Source organism: Copadichromis virginalis, linkage group LG23, assembly GCF_057382275.1.
Source record: "Copadichromis virginalis isolate Kocher_CV1m ecotype Utaka linkage group LG23, C_Virginalis_male_GT1.1, whole genome shotgun sequence".
NCBI classification, from domain to species: Eukaryota; Metazoa; Chordata; class Actinopteri; order Cichliformes; family Cichlidae; genus Copadichromis; species Copadichromis virginalis.
This window is the reverse complement of record NC_140639.1, coordinates 34,342,583-34,358,206: the sequence shown is the minus strand read 5'-3', so window position 1 is coordinate 34,358,206 and position 15,624 is coordinate 34,342,583. Positions and strand designations below refer to the sequence as shown.

The 15,624-nt window shown below is 42.4% G+C and overlaps 1 long non-coding RNA gene across 1 annotated transcript; it reads right to left on the bottom strand.

The window, feature by feature from the left end:
• Window positions 1-282: 282 nt before the first annotated feature.
• LOC146681455 (uncharacterized) lies at window positions 283-3,838 on the bottom strand. Its single transcript, XR_014918228.1, has 3 exons — window positions 3,702-3,838; window positions 3,385-3,484; window positions 283-1,647 (listed from the first exon to the last, which is right to left on the bottom strand). It is a non-coding gene; the product is annotated as an uncharacterized LOC146681455 (long non-coding RNA).
• Window positions 3,839-15,624: the final 11,786 nt, after the last annotated feature.

Below are 15,624 nucleotides of genomic sequence, written 5' to 3'. Positions count from 1 at the left end.
AACAAACAAGTTGCCACATTATTAACACTTTCTGTTGTAGCTAGTTATTAATATTATATAACCATTATCACTGTTTATAACTTGCACACTACCTCAATATTAATTAAGCAGTAATAAATTGCTTTTAACATATTATCCCCATATGTTCATTCTTTGTGTTAATTAGTTCACACTCTAGCATCTTTTCACATTTATTTAAGATTTCACAAAACAAGTATTTCAGATTAATTTTTTTTTAAATAAATAACTTTCATCATCAAAAATACACAAGGATATAACAAATACAAAAAAAATGACACATACAAATAATATAATTGTTACAGAAGAAGAACGTTATGGAAGTAAAAAATGAATTTTGGGTAACATGAAGCATTTTTTTTGTAGGCTCTATTTTTAAACTGACCTCACTCTGGCCAGAAAAATGAAGAAACACATTTTAGATAATACTAGATGTTTAAATTCTTACTCATATAAAGTAAGAATTTAAACATCGTGTTTTAGGTTCCAACAGCTCATTTCATCCAAATGACAGATGAAAATTTCCTTTTCACCAAAGATTCTGCCACTGTGGTTCTGAAGTATGAGAGTAAATAATCTGTCAGTTTAAACTATATTCATAAGCACCTTGTGCACATGAGTACAGTTTTATTAACCCTCATCCTATACAGAACGTTTGATATCATTGCAGCCAGGATATATTGTTCCAGACAGTATTCTTCCTGTTTTTAGTTCTATGAACAAATGATCTTTAAAAAGAAGTTTATGTTTATTTTTAGTCTTTTTGTCAGCTGCCTTTTTGATTTCCTTTGTCTTCAGGATTGAAAGGATCTAGTTCAGGAGAGGGAGTCAGTGAGAAGCCCACTGCAGCTGACCTGGTTTATCCTTATGAATGAGGTGCTAGGAGAGAGCTCTTCAACTAGGCCTCCTGTCCTAATTGTTTCTATCCCCAAGGACACTGCACGGCCAAAAGGTCAGCCGGTTCTCCTTTTGTCTTTTGCCTGGCTACAAATATCATAGCTGAGCCAGTTTTTTTTTATATTTTTAATCTTTCTATACAACAGAACACTTTAGCAGGGATGTGGAGGTGCACCTTTGTACTCCCCCTATGGAAAAGTGGTGGTTCTTCCATGACTAATAACTACTGGCCAATTTCCAAACTTTGTGTCGTACCTAAGGTTCTTGAAAGGCTGGTAAATAATCAACTTAAAAATTATCTGTATTAAAATAGTATTTTATCTCCTTTCCAATCTGGTTTTAGAAAACTGCACAGTACTGTAACTGCCTCCCTAAAAGTTCTCAGTGAAGCCCTGGACGCAAAGATCTACTCTGCAGCTCTTTTTATATGATCCATCAAAAGCGTTTGACACTGTTGACCATGGCACTTTATGCCAACGATTACTGGAAATAGGCCTTTCAAACCAGGCAGTTGGCTGTTTCTCTAATTATCTGTCAGGTTTCTGAAAGTGTGCTTATTTACAGTAATTCAAGATAAACGGTGCAAATTAATCACAGTGAGTGATCTCTCCTTGTGATGATTCCCAGCTCCCGTGCAGTGACTTCTCACCATGGTCCGTGGTGACAAAACAACTTACAGCTATGTCTATGTAAAATGGTGCGCAGCTCCTTCCACACGTTTCTGTAATTCACCTGGAAACAATAAGACACTGCAGTAAGTACTCTTATCACAACGACTTTCACCTGACGAGCTGGAGTACTGACTGTGTACAACAACGATCCAGCATCGTCTGTAGCTCAGCTACTCTGTTTGATAGTGATCCCTTGCCAAGGCTAAACAGCATCAGGCGAGTGTGATTACTACACGGGTGTGGCTGGCTCCAAGGCAAGAAAACTATCCAGGCCTAGTGTTGCACCAAAACGTGAACATCGCCATACACACACAAACTTGCACAGAGGAAAGTAGACAACACAAATCCAAATACATGGCAGCTCGACTGGCAAGGACTGGCGGACCACGACATTATCTTTCGTACTGTAAGCAGTGCGTACAGCTCAGTGGTCTCTCTTCCAGTTTTTAAATGTCTCTAATGGAGTGCCACAGGGTTCTCTCCTGGGGCCTACTTTATTTACTATTTATGTCAATGGGGGAAATCAAGATGCATCTGTCCATTTTTATGCAGATGATACAATTATTTATTTTCGAGTTGGTTTTTAAACAAGAGCAAGCTTTTGACAGTATTCAGTCTCAATCTCAGTCAGCTTAGACTGGTTTTAAATGGAGAAAAATACAAACTCATGATGTTCTCAAAAGAAAAAGGGTGCCAGCAGTATTTCCTTCTCTAGTATCTGCTGCAGGCATTTCCATTGAAACTGTAGCCTCCTACAAATACCTAGGTGTTGTAATTGATGTCAATCTTTTCTTAAAGCCACAGACTGACTATCTGTGAAAGAAACTGAGGCTGAAGTTCGGGTTCATTTTCAGAAACAGATCATGTTTCTCACCACAAGTAAAAAAAATTTTTTTTACCCCTCCAGAATTACAGTGACATAATTTACATGAATACCTCTGCTCACTCTCTTTATCTGTTGGATTCTGTCATGGAGCATTAATATTTATAACTGGCTGTAGACCTTTAACACACTACTGTACTGTATATGCTCTGGTTGACTGGGCCTCTGGGCAGGATGTTTCATTGGTATCACTTTATCTATAAATCTATTTCTGGTTTACCTCCCTCATATTTATCAGAGTACATGTTACGCAAACATTTCTGTCATAGATTGCAGCCTCAGGACATCATTACATTCAGAGCTTGAGAAGAAGCCATTCTCCTTTTCTGTCCCGTCTTCATGAAATACATTGCAGAAGGATTTGAAGCTCGCTCAAATGATTTCACTTGCAGATTTCAAAAGACGTACAAATGATTTTGTGAAATCATCACTGGGAACTTGTTTTTGTCTGTGTACACAAGACAAATTGAGCTATTTTATTGTATCTGTTATTTTTGTAGTTTTAATATGTTTGTCTGGAAAAAATCTCTCTTTTAAAGAAGACACTGAGCTGCAATGGGACTGCTTGTATAAATAAAGGTTTAAAAAAAAACAGCAGGGAAAGCATGGATAGATTATTTTCAACACAGATTAAGCTGTGTTCTTATAAACTAATTTAAAATTAAATTAAATTAAAAGTTCAAGAAGTTATTTTAACTTCTAACTGATGTTTAATGAATAAACAGATTTACACAAATGGTATTTTGCATCAGTGTGTTTATTTACAGTATTTGTTTATTGCTTATTATTTGCTAAGTAATCTGTTAGCTAACTAGAAACATTTTTAATGGCTGATTGCTGAATGAGAAGGAAATGGAATTCTAACAAAAAAAATCCCAAGAATAAAAAGCTTTGAATTTTAATAGAATAGCAAACCTGATATTTGCCCTAACAGGAAGTCTGGTTTTGGTAAGCACAGGGTGGTCACACAGGGTGGGCTGCAGAGAGTGTTTGGGATGCTTCTTTCCATTGTCCACTGCCACATCACATAGATGGATTCAGAGAAGTGCAAAGATAAAAGATGGTGGATACAAAATATTACTACTATAATATAAAACAAGGAACTCTTCAACAAAAACAACAAAAAAAAGGTTAACAAAGCACTGTGAAAAAACAGGAATCCTAGATTTATATATTTTTTGCTTACCTGCCTGTTAATAGTAGTGACGGTGTGGTGGTTGGTCATTACTTACATCAGATACCAAGGTGTGGTGCATCTGTTTGCAGGAAGATGGCCTCGAACCTGGTCTTCATCATTCCAAAAGCATGCTGGATTCTAGAGTGTGTCCTGGAACGATGGCTGTTGAAGTGATGGGCTCCACTGCAGAGGTGTGGCCTGGTTAAGTTGAAGGTGGAGAACAACATAAACATTTTTTATTATTATGGTATGAGGTGGGTTATTTTAAAAAATCAACACATTTGAGACCTAAGAGGGTTAACCCCCCACCCCCCCAAAAATAAAAATAAATAAAAATTAAAAAGAAACAGAAAAATTAACAGAAAACAAGCAAACTTTCGGGCTACATTTTTACAGTTTTTTCCACTTCTCTGTACTTTGCAATTTCAGGGTTGCCAGTCGACAGAGGCTATTCTGATGTAAGGGCAGTGACTGGTGGTGACAGAGCTGAAGGCTAGACAGCCTGCTGCTGTGGGTCATTTCATTTCATTTTTTATTTTGTTTCACACATGATACAGCAGTAGTTCATTTCCTACACACAACCTTCCTTTCAATTAAAGTAACACTGTTTCCATGCATGAAAAGGAGCAGGAAGAAGAATAAATTTATAGCTCGAGAGTATGAAGGAAAGTTCCTGAATGATTGAGTAAATTGATACCACTGACTGGCCCCCACGCGCGGCTGACCAAAATCCAATTGAACTCTTAATGAAACTTGAATTAAAAAGGAAATGGATATATTTTTAGTTTGTTACAGTGTCAGAAACGAGATGACTCTATGTTAGGGGGGTCCTATTCCTCTGCGGGGCAACCTGCATATGGCCAATAAAGCATTCATTCAATTCAATTCAATTCAACCTCCTATGAACTCTTTCATGGCATGCATTTTTAATTTCGCTTTGATATTTGGGCTGATTGGGACCCGATGAATGTAAAAACTAAGACACTTTACCAGATTCTTGTTTCTTTTTCTTTTTTTTTTTGCCTGTCCCGTTTGGCTCTTTTGCCATCAGAATTATTGTCTAAAGGCAAAGAAAGATACCCAACGGATTTACTTTACCAAATTGACCATCCCAGCCTTGCCATAATGGTCCATTTGATTCACCTTTTATTGTTTATTTTATTTTCACTTGCTGAATACGGGACAGACTTGACTGGAGGAAAGAAGGGGAGAAAGAAAGAGGGAAAGAGAAACAGCTGAGAAGAGGGATGGGGGAGAAGGGCAAAAAGCAAAAACCAACAGAATAAGCAGGGGGGAAAAAAATGCATATATCGATCACCTGGATCACCTGTTGAAAAAGAAAAAAGAAAACAAGCAGAAGAGAGCAAGAGTAATAGAATAAACAACATCACAATGATATATGGGAATATGACAGTAAATACTAAATATTAAACATTATTGTGCAGCACGTAAGATCGACAGCACACAGTGTGCTTTGAGGTAGGAGCCAAAAAGGGTGTAGTTTGTGGGTGTGATCACCCGTGTGTACACCTGTGAGCATGGACGAGCTTGTTTTTTTAAAAGGTTCCTTCATGTAATGATCTGCTAGAGGGTATGGGGGGGCCACTGCCCCGTCCTCCAGGGCATGAAGCAGGTATGGAGGAGATCAAAACTCCAGACATCCAGAGGCCCCCAGAACACAAGAGACCAAGGAAGACCAACAGAGGGGCAGCCGCGCCACTGTCCCAGAAAGAGCTGAGGAGAGTCCCAGATGAGGGCTCACTCAGCAGCCGCGGAGCAGAAGCCAGGGGGAGTTGCAGTGACGCGCCCGTGAGCTCCACCGGCAGCCAGCTGTGCCTGAGTGACCGAGCCCCAGGCCGAGAGGCTGGGGGCACCCCACCTCCGAAGTGGCCCGAGCGAGCCCCAGGCTCCAGGCCCCGATAAGCGGCCGCCAAGGAGTGAGCCGGTGTGTACCTGGACGCCCATCCCCAGACACAAAGAACCACCAACGCACCGATGTCTGAGGGAGTCCGCCACTGGCAGGGGAAGTGGTGGTGGGGGGAGATAGACCTCCAAACCTTGGAGGGCCTGAGATGTCCCCAGAGAGGTGGCGTCTGATACCCAACCTGACATATAGACAAAGACATACAGGCATACACAGATACAAACATCCATTCCCACCCTCATGCTCTCATATGCACTTACTCCACACTCAACCAACGTGGAGACAGACATAAAGAGACGCTGTACGCACGATCACACTCCCCAAGCGTACTCTACGAACTGGGTCTAGGTACCCTTGCCCCTGGAGGGGGGAACTGCACCCAGACCCAGGTGGTGTTACCCTTTTCCCTGCGGTGGGGGGAGGCAGACCGCCCCGACTCCGCAGCAGCAGGGAGGCCCCACACTCCAGACCGCAGTCGGACGGCCAACTCCTCCTCCTAGCCCCCCCGCTCCAGCAGGCCGCAGAGAATGGGGGTGAGAGAAGACTCCAAACCTCCCTCCACCCGCTCATTGTAGTGTTGATGCATGTGTGTTCTAAGGTGCATTTAAAACCCAGGAGGGCATGGAGCTACCTGCCAAGGAGCAGCAGGTAGGCGCATAGCCCCTCCTGCTAGCCCTCAATGTCTACGTGTATTTAAAATTGAGAGGTGGGCAACGACGCCAAGGGTGAGGTGTACACACTGATGGTCTTTTGGAGTCCGTGTAGCGTGCCCACCCCCAAGATCCTATATGTATGTGTAATGAGAGTGTGAGTAATGTGAATGTCTAAGTTGTGGGATAAAATTGAGGCAGAGGCAGCCAGAAGGGGACAGAGGGGGAGGGGGGGTAGCCTCCTCTGCACCCTGGTGACATACCCCTACTCCAAGGCCCTGCATGTGTGGGTGGTTGTGGTGGAGCGGGAAGAGGGAGGCAGCTGAAGATGGGGAGGGAAGGAAGGGAGGGGCAAGTGACCCCTCCCTGGGGCCAGCTCCCCAGTTGAAGAGTCCCCCAGGTGGCTCGACGCACCGGCGGCACCCTGCTCCAGGGCTGAGCCCTCATGCACCCACCCGCCCACAACACCCGGCAACACACCAACCAGGACCCAAGCCCCCGAGGCCTGGCCAGGGCCCCAGCCCAGAGACGGAGCGCCCCCAGAACCTCACGCCCATCCCGGACCCACCCAGGGGCAGCCAGGCTACCAGGTCAGTAACCCACGTCCGTCAGCACAGACCCTCCCCTAGCCCCGCTGCACGCAGCCGCGAGGAAACAGTCACCTGAGAGCCAACAGAACCCCTAATCGGACATGACCGCTACCCCGGGTTGAGCCCCCCAAGGAAGATGCCTCCAGGGAACCCCCAGACGCCCTAAGCCTATCCCTACCCCCACACCAATCACAACAGTGAAGGCGGGACCAAACTAAGAACCCCCCACCCCCACTAGGTGATGGAGCTGATCAAAGGAGCCCAGAGCAATTGATCTGATGTGGTGGCAGAGGCTGTATCAAGATTAATGTGATCTAATAGATAATTTCTATATTGGTTAGAATTAAGATTATTTTTATTTTTCCAGTTCATGAGGACTGTTTTCTTGGCTATGCATAGGGCAGTGAAAACCATATGGGCTATATTATTTTCTGAAGTGACAATATCTAAGCTGCCCAACAAACTCACTAAGGGGGAAGTTGGAATGTTACATTTCAGACACTTTGATAAGTCTTCACATATCTCGCGCCAAAACTTCTGAACTGGTGGACAGAACCAAAGAGCGTGGATATAATTGTCCGGTGAATTGGTTTGGCAGTGGGAGCAGGTGTTGGTAGACGTAAAGCCCATCTTGAACATCCGATGACCTGTATAGTGCACTCTATGTAATATTTTGTATTGAATTAATTGAAGACTGGGATTTCTAATTAGATGAAAGGTTTTTAAGCAAATCTGAGACCAGAAGTTTAGGTCTAAGTTAACTGATAAATCCGCTTCCCATTTTGCAATAGGAAGTGATATTGATTCATCTGTTTTAGAAAGCATTCTGTATATTTTGGATAGTAATTTGGGGGTTTTAAGAGTAAGAAATTGAACCACACTTGGTGGTGTTTGTAGTTCAACTTGACCCGGTCTAAATTTCTTTTTTTACTATGGATTTAATTTGTTGATTCTTGTTTCTAAGAAAAATGAGAGCCATATATGAGGATATTTGTTTTAACATTTGATAAAACAGAAACAGTACAATGCCCTCATAAGTGGATAGCAGGCCCTTGTAGAGTAAAATACTGTATTTTGGTCTAGACCAGCGGTCCGCATCCCCCGGGCCTCCGAGTTGTTTGGTACCGGGCCGTGAGAGTTGAGGCTCAGGTGTGAAATGTATGGTTTTCAGGGTTTTTATCGGTTTTCAGCGTTATTCTGTTATCGTTTATATCGTTTTCTCGGTTTTCCTTGGTCTTTTCACGTGTGTTATGAATAAATTTTCTTTTTTTCGGTACCAGTACTAGTTTTATTTTGTTGTATTTATCCGCGACACCTTAAAGGCCGGTCCATGAAAATATTGTCGGGCATAAACCGGTCCGTGGCCCAAAAAAGGTTGGGGACCGCTGGTCTAGACAACCAAAAATGTGATGTACACATATGTGGTCGGCAGGTCCTAGGAGGTTAAAGACATGAACAGCGTTGTATTTAAAAAGTTCTGCATTTCTTCTTTACCGAAAGATAGATCAGGTGAGTGACTTGTGTCTGTGCAGCTGACAGACTAGCTCATAGTAGCTCATGTAATATTATCAGTATCAAATAAAACGATGTTAAAGATTTTGCTATTTCTTGTTCTACATAAATACTTCTTGTTTATAATGATTATAACAACCTTAGTGAAGTACAGTATTTAAATGACACAAACTTTCAAAAATGAGGATCAGTAATAAAAAACAGATTAAAAAACAAACAAACAGATTAATGAATTTCATATTTGTTGTATTTCTGTTCAGCTCCACAGTGAAAACTGAGGTGAAATAGAAATGATGCACCTTGAATTGATCAGGAGCAATAGCACTTTTTATGGTTGGAGCCTCTGTGCTTACTTGATACAGTTGTAGTAGTAGGTACAGCAGTAGTTAAGTAGAAACAACTTATGGAAGCAGAAAATTGGAATATCAATATATCGATAATATTATCGATGTAAAATATTAAAATGTAATATAATACCATTCCTAATCCAAATGAATGACCTTATTGATGTACAGGATATAAATCACACTAAGCTAAAGACTTTAAGCAGAATCAGTAGTGTTTAGAAATACATTTTTAAAAAGTTAAAATAAATAAATAAATGACTCACTGCTATGACTGAGGTCACCTCATTTTCTTTGTTCATGACATCCTCATATTCCTTACTTTCAAACTCCAGTTCTGTCCCTGGAAGCATTCTTGCTGAAAGGTTACAGTGTTACATATTTACTCTTACAGTACATAACGTGTTCAGTCAACAGCAAGTGATGGCATTATTTGAAATGGCCATGTACTGAAGGGCACAGAGACGTCACAATTCAGTCCGTATGTTGAAGGAGCGCCCTCTCATGGCCAGAAGCTTCCAAAAACCCTTTTCTCTTTCTCTCTAACTGTAGTGGAAATGGCATCACAGTCTGAAATCAAATACAGCCACATTTTAGTTTTCTGGATTCATTCATAGTGAGAGCTGTACTTTATTTAAGTTCATGGATGTACAGTCCCTTTCTATGCAAAACAAGTGAATGAATATTTTAAAAACCAGTATGGCATACTGAGAAAGGATTAATAGTTTTGGCACTTTAGGAAACACGTTTATCCACTTTGAGTCTGAAAGACATACAAATATGAAACTGCAGATGGTCAGCTTAGCAAAAACACCAAGATAAGATAAGATAAGATAAGATAAGATAAGATAAGATAAGATAAGATACTTTTATTAGTCCCACAAGGGGAAATTTCATGTTAAGGCTGCTGACCTATTGCACGCAATGGCGGCGCCATCTTACCCTCCGATCATACATACATTATACAAAAACATCACATGGGGAAGACAGGTCAGAGAGGTATAACAATGGAAAAAGCACCACATGAGGAAAGATAAGGAGAAAAAAAAAACTCCCCCCAGACTGAGCTCCAACATGGAGATCAGTTTGAGAACAGAAAAAAAACACCTGCACATAGCACATGAAAAAACTCTTAATACACCAAAGAAACACATGACAAGCAACAGGGATGGGTAAAGGGTGAGAGACAGCCAGTGTAGACAGTACATCCGGGCCTGCAGCCAATGCGCTGGTCTCCTTGATCCACCGTCAGTATTGGAAGGGAATAAGCGTCGAAGGCGTTTGGAGGGGGAGGGGGGATGAGTGTACATCTGCATGTGTATATATGTCTGTGTGTGTGTGTGTGTGTGTGTGTGTGTGTGTGTGTATGTCCAGAGTTCAGCTGAGACAGTGTCCTTCGCCCTGCCAGGCTAAGTAAACAGTCTTCCAGCCAACCCGGGTGGCCTTGCATTGAATGGGAAGAACAGTCTAAACACAGTCCGTATCAGGGTGTTGTTGTTCAGCTCCAGCCTTGAGACCGCAGCTGGCGCCGAAGGGGAAATGATGGTGGTTTTTACTTTAGTGCGAACAACTCATAAGAATTTCAAAGTTGTTCTAACAGTCTGACACTGGTCTGTCAATCTCCCGTTGGAGAGCCGTGAGCTTCTCCATGATGTTATCAACCTTGCGCTCCGTGATGTTGTCATTCTTGTGCTCAAAGAGCCGATTCTGAGAACTCACGACCACAGTGAGCTTCTCCAAAATGTGATCCAATTTTTGCTCAGAGGTGTTATTCCGAGCGAGCCCCTCCAAAATGTAATCCAGTTTGCGCTCAGAGGTCTTATTCTGAGTATTCACGGCAGCCGTAAGCATCTCCAACATCTTATCCGTGCTGCACTCAATGGCCCATTTTGAGCCCATCGTTTCAATCCCAGCGTTCAGCCTTGTGGGGGTTTGAACAGCCGGTTCCGCTTTCTTAATTCTTCGATAAGCCGGGGCCAAGCCAGCTCCGATCAGCAAGAACCCTGTTATCATGGTTCCGAATAGGTAGATATCTTCAGCGTCTTTGATCGACAGTCCCACCAGGCACACGATCCTCCAATTCTGCCACCCGTCCATTGTGTATCCGGCAGGGAAAGTACCTCCAGGACACTCAGGCTCACCTGAGCTCAGACTTCTCGTTGAGAAAAGGGTGTCAATTGCATTCAGGGACCAGTTGATCAAATCCATAATTCCTCTTTTAGGTTTTAGAAAACAGACTGTGAGAGAGTGTTCCAGGGAAAAGTAATACAAAAAACACGAGACTAGACAAGGACACAAGAGGCTAAGCAGGGAAGCTAAGGGAGAGGAGGAGGAGGAGAGGAGAAAAGTGCGACCGCCTTCGTCAAGAGCAAGAGCAGAAGGGCCGAGGAAACAGCTGGCTTCCCTCTGTCCAAAGGTATGAAAGCCAAAGTGTAAAAAATGTTGCTGTTTAAAAACTCAAAGAAAAATTTTTCACACTTGTGAGCTGAGGTCACTTGCTTCACCAGGCTCCAGCCTAAGCTAAGTTAGACACAATGTGCCTTGGCTCTAGCTAATGTATGAGTTACATCAATCTTAAAATCCTAATTCTGTGCTAGAAATACTAAGGAAAAATCACATCACGAAATATTATCACTACTGCATATACAGATTATTTTAGATCTTTCCCACAAAGACCCTGAAAATGTTATTTTTCTCAAATATTTGTTTCATTTATATGAAAAAAAAGTTTTTAAAATAAATGGACTAAGAAAACTAAGCAAAAATGAAAGTGGTTTAGCAGAGGAAACACATATGTATGTAGTGATGTATGAATCAAGGTAGAGATGTATGCATGGGAAGACAGGTGTATGGACATATACAGACTACTACAAGAAATTTACATCACTCTTTCCTTTAGTTTTCCAGCACTCGCCAAAGTAGTAGTGATGCTCATCACAGCTGACATGACAACCATGACAAACTCAGTTTGAATAGCTTTTGTCTCCGCGACTATCACACACTAAAAGGACCTGTGAGGGTGAGATATGTAGCAACGAGTGAACTGGTACCTTCAGTTTTGGGGAATGTATGGGATTTCTGTTAGAGGAGAGAAAATATTAATGCAGATTCCAGGATGGTAGAGACATAGCAAAATAATTTTTGAGCTTCATGATTGTCTAAATTTCTACTTGAGTCTGAGTGATGGGGAGAGGCAGCAATGGGGAAGTGGTTTGCACAAAGTTACCTACAAGGGATAATGACAGTACGCGGCATGAAGGCTGATTGACCTGAAGAAGGCAGGCAGAAAGATGATTTAACGAGACCAGTGATGTCACAATCAGCTTGATAGCCTGGGAAAGTGGAATTGATGTAAAGCTTAGATTAGCCACAAACACCTGGGAAAAAGAGATGTATTAGAATTTAGCAGGTGGATTTCCAGAGGCTGTAAGGTTGTACAGGTGAAGAGCGGCCATGAACTTGAACGTGGAGTGGGGAAGAAACAAACTGAGTGAGTAGGTGAATAACTATGAGATAAGGAAATATCCATTGGATCCTAACTGTCACCATAACGGCAACTCCCCCCGATCAGAGTACAGAAATCCTGTACTTAAGTAGAAGAATAGAAACCTGTCATAAATAATACTGTGGTAAAAGCTAAAGTACTGATTAATTTCTTTATTCAAGTAAAGGAGAAAAAGTAAGATAAGATAAGATAAGATAAGATAGAACTTTATTAATCCCTCGGGTGGGTTCCTCTGGGAAATTCGATTTCCAAAAAAGCACAGCACCGACAGAAGTTACAGAGTTACAGAATATTATATATATATATACACACACACACACACACATACACACACATATATAAATACAGAGACAAATATAAATAAAATATACAAAGGGGATAAATAGAATAAATAGGAATAAAAATAAAAATACAAGTGAATTGCACATTTCAAGTATTGAGGTCTATTGCACTGTTGACTATTTACAAAAGTATTGCACAAAGGTATTGTACAGTGAGGTGAAGAGGCACTACAGCTTAGTTGTTCCCCCCGCCTTTGTCCTCCTGTTTCCCCTCCCTCTCCCCTCCAGAGAGGAGTTAAACAGTTTGATGGCGTGTGGGACAAAGGAGTTTTTAAGTCTGGGGCGCTGGAGCCTATCCCAGCTGTCATAGGGCGAGAGGCAGGGTACACCCTGGACAGGTCGCCAGTCTGTCGCAGGGCCAACACACAGGGACAGACAACCATTCGCACTCTCATTCACACCTAGTGGCAATTTGGATTATCCAATTAACCTATCCCCACAAGCTGCATGTCTTTGGACGGTGGGAGGAAGCCAGAGTACCCGGAGGGAACCCACGCAAACACGGGGAGAACATGCAAACTCCACACAGAAAGACCCCGGCCTGATGGTGGAATTGAACTCAGGACCTTCTTGCTGTGCGGCAACAGTGCTAACCACCGTACCACTGTGCTGCCCGTGCTGTTTTACTGCATAATACTGCTAATTGGTGATGCTTAGTTACCTTAATTTCAGTATTGAGAACAGGTACATTTGTCCACTTTAATTTTAACCAGCCAAGAGAGTGATTTGCCTTAAATACATATTGCTGTAAGATGCACTGTAGATGTATTAAAGCTTTCAATCCCTAATGAAGTACATGTAAAGAGATGGAACATTGAAGTGTGAATGCATTTATTTTTCTGCTTATGACTTAAAAGATGAACATATGCAACATGTAAGATCACTGAGACTGAAAGCGAGTGATACACATGGATATTGTTACTGTTAATGAAACTTGAATAACAGATGCAGTTTGGAAGGTAAACCGAGTGCACTGTGCCTTTATTGTTCCTGAATTTCACTTGTATTTACATTAATTTCATCTTTGTTATAGTGACACCACTCCTGGGGCCTGTAACAAATACACCAAATATAATACTATCATATATATAATACAAAGCTTAACGTGTATGAATGCAGGAATAAACCCTTTCCAAGCTAGCATGAATGTAAAAAGTGTTTGCATAAAGTTAGTGGAATATTAACATGGTGATTAAATGACTAAAATATCTTAGAATAGCTTGTCCCATTTCACACACATTTACATGAGGCCTGATGATAGTTTTCCCACAAAATAACAGTTTATATGCTTTATTTTACTGCTGACATCAGAACAAACAAATCAGAAAAATTATAAAATGCTAAATATGTACTTATCCAGAGATGGTAATGCTAAATTAATGGAGTTCTAAATCAGCTAAATATAATCAGCAGGTAGCTAAAACCATCATTTACATGACTCTGACATGAGTTAAGAACTTCGTCTCAGCTCATGTTCTCTGTTCGTGGTGTGCCCCGCCGCTGGTTCCAACACCCCACAACACTGATAAAGATAAGTGGAAGAGGATGGATGTATGTGAAAGAAAACCACATGGCTGCTGTGGAGATGTTGTGTTGCATTTTTGTTGTATATCAAGGTTCAAGGTTCAAGGTTCTTTATTTGTCACATGCATAGTTATACAAGTATAACACACAGTGAAATGTAGCCTGACACGCTCCTCGACATGTGTGCAAAAATTGGGGGGGGGGGGGGGGGGGTGTAGAGGAAGAACATTATATATATATATATATATACACATATAGTATATACACTGGGTGAATGTGCAGTAGTAGCAGCAAGCAGGTGAATTCTGTACATTAATATGAATAGACATCTGACTATTTTACAGGATAGACAATATAAACATATTTAAAATTAAAGGAATTGAAATGTACATTGTGCCTTGGTTTAGAGTGTCTCTCCACAGCGCCTGTATAGAAAATCCTGAGGATCTTTGGAGAGACCCTGAACTTCCTCAGTTGTCGTAGGTGATACAGGCGCTGCCTAGCCTTTTTGGTCTGGACCTGAATGTGGGCAGCCCATGTCAGGTCTGAGGAGATGTGGACACCAAGATACTTGAAGGACTGCACCCTCTCCACTGGAGCTCCATTGATGATAATGGGCTTATAGTCTCTGTGCTGACCCCTTCTGAAGTCCACCACCAGCTCCTTGGTCTTGCTGACGTTCAGCTGGAGGTGGTTGTCCTGGCACCACGATGCCAGATTCTTCACTTCATCCATGTAGGCCGCTTCATCGTTGTTGGAGATGGCACCCAACACCACTGTGTCGTCAGCAAACTTCACAATGGTGTTGGAGCCATGGGTGGCCACACAGTCTGAAGTGTAGAGGGAGTAGAGCAGTGGCGAGAGGACACATCCCTGAGGTGCTCCTGTGTTGATGGTGATGCTGTTGGAGAAGCACCTGCCCACCCTCACCACCTGAGTTCTGCCAGTGAGGAAGTCCAACACCCATGCACACAGACGGCTGTTAAGTCCCAGATCCCTCAGCTTTGTGAACAGTCTGCAGGGCACTATTGTGTTAAACGCTGAACTGTAATCAACAAACAGCATTCGCACATAGTTACCCTGTTTCTTGTCCACGTGGCTGAGAGTGGTGTGTAGGACGTGGGCGATGGCATCCTCTGTGGATCTGTTGGATCTTGTCTGATGTTCGCTTTGTTAAAGTCTCCTGCTACAATGAGGGCTGCGCCCGGGTCCTTGTTTTGAAGCGAGCTCAGCACATCATGTAATTCGGACAAAGCCATACCTGTGTCCGCTTGGGGTGGGATGTAGACCGCCGTGGCGATGACTGAGGTGAACTCACGGGGCAGATAGAAAGGGCGGCACTTAATGCTCAGGAACTCCAGATGTGACGAGCAGCCGCTGGAGAGAGTAGAAATGCTCCTGGCATCACACCACTTTCTGTTTATCATGAAACACACTCCCCCACCTTTGGTTTTGTTCGACTCTGCCGTTCTGTCCGCGCGGAGCACAAAGAATGAATCCGACGGAGTTACGGCCTGGTGGGGGGTCAGCCATGTCTCCGTGAAGCACAGAATGTTGCAGTCCCTCATGTCACGTTGGAAGGTGACCC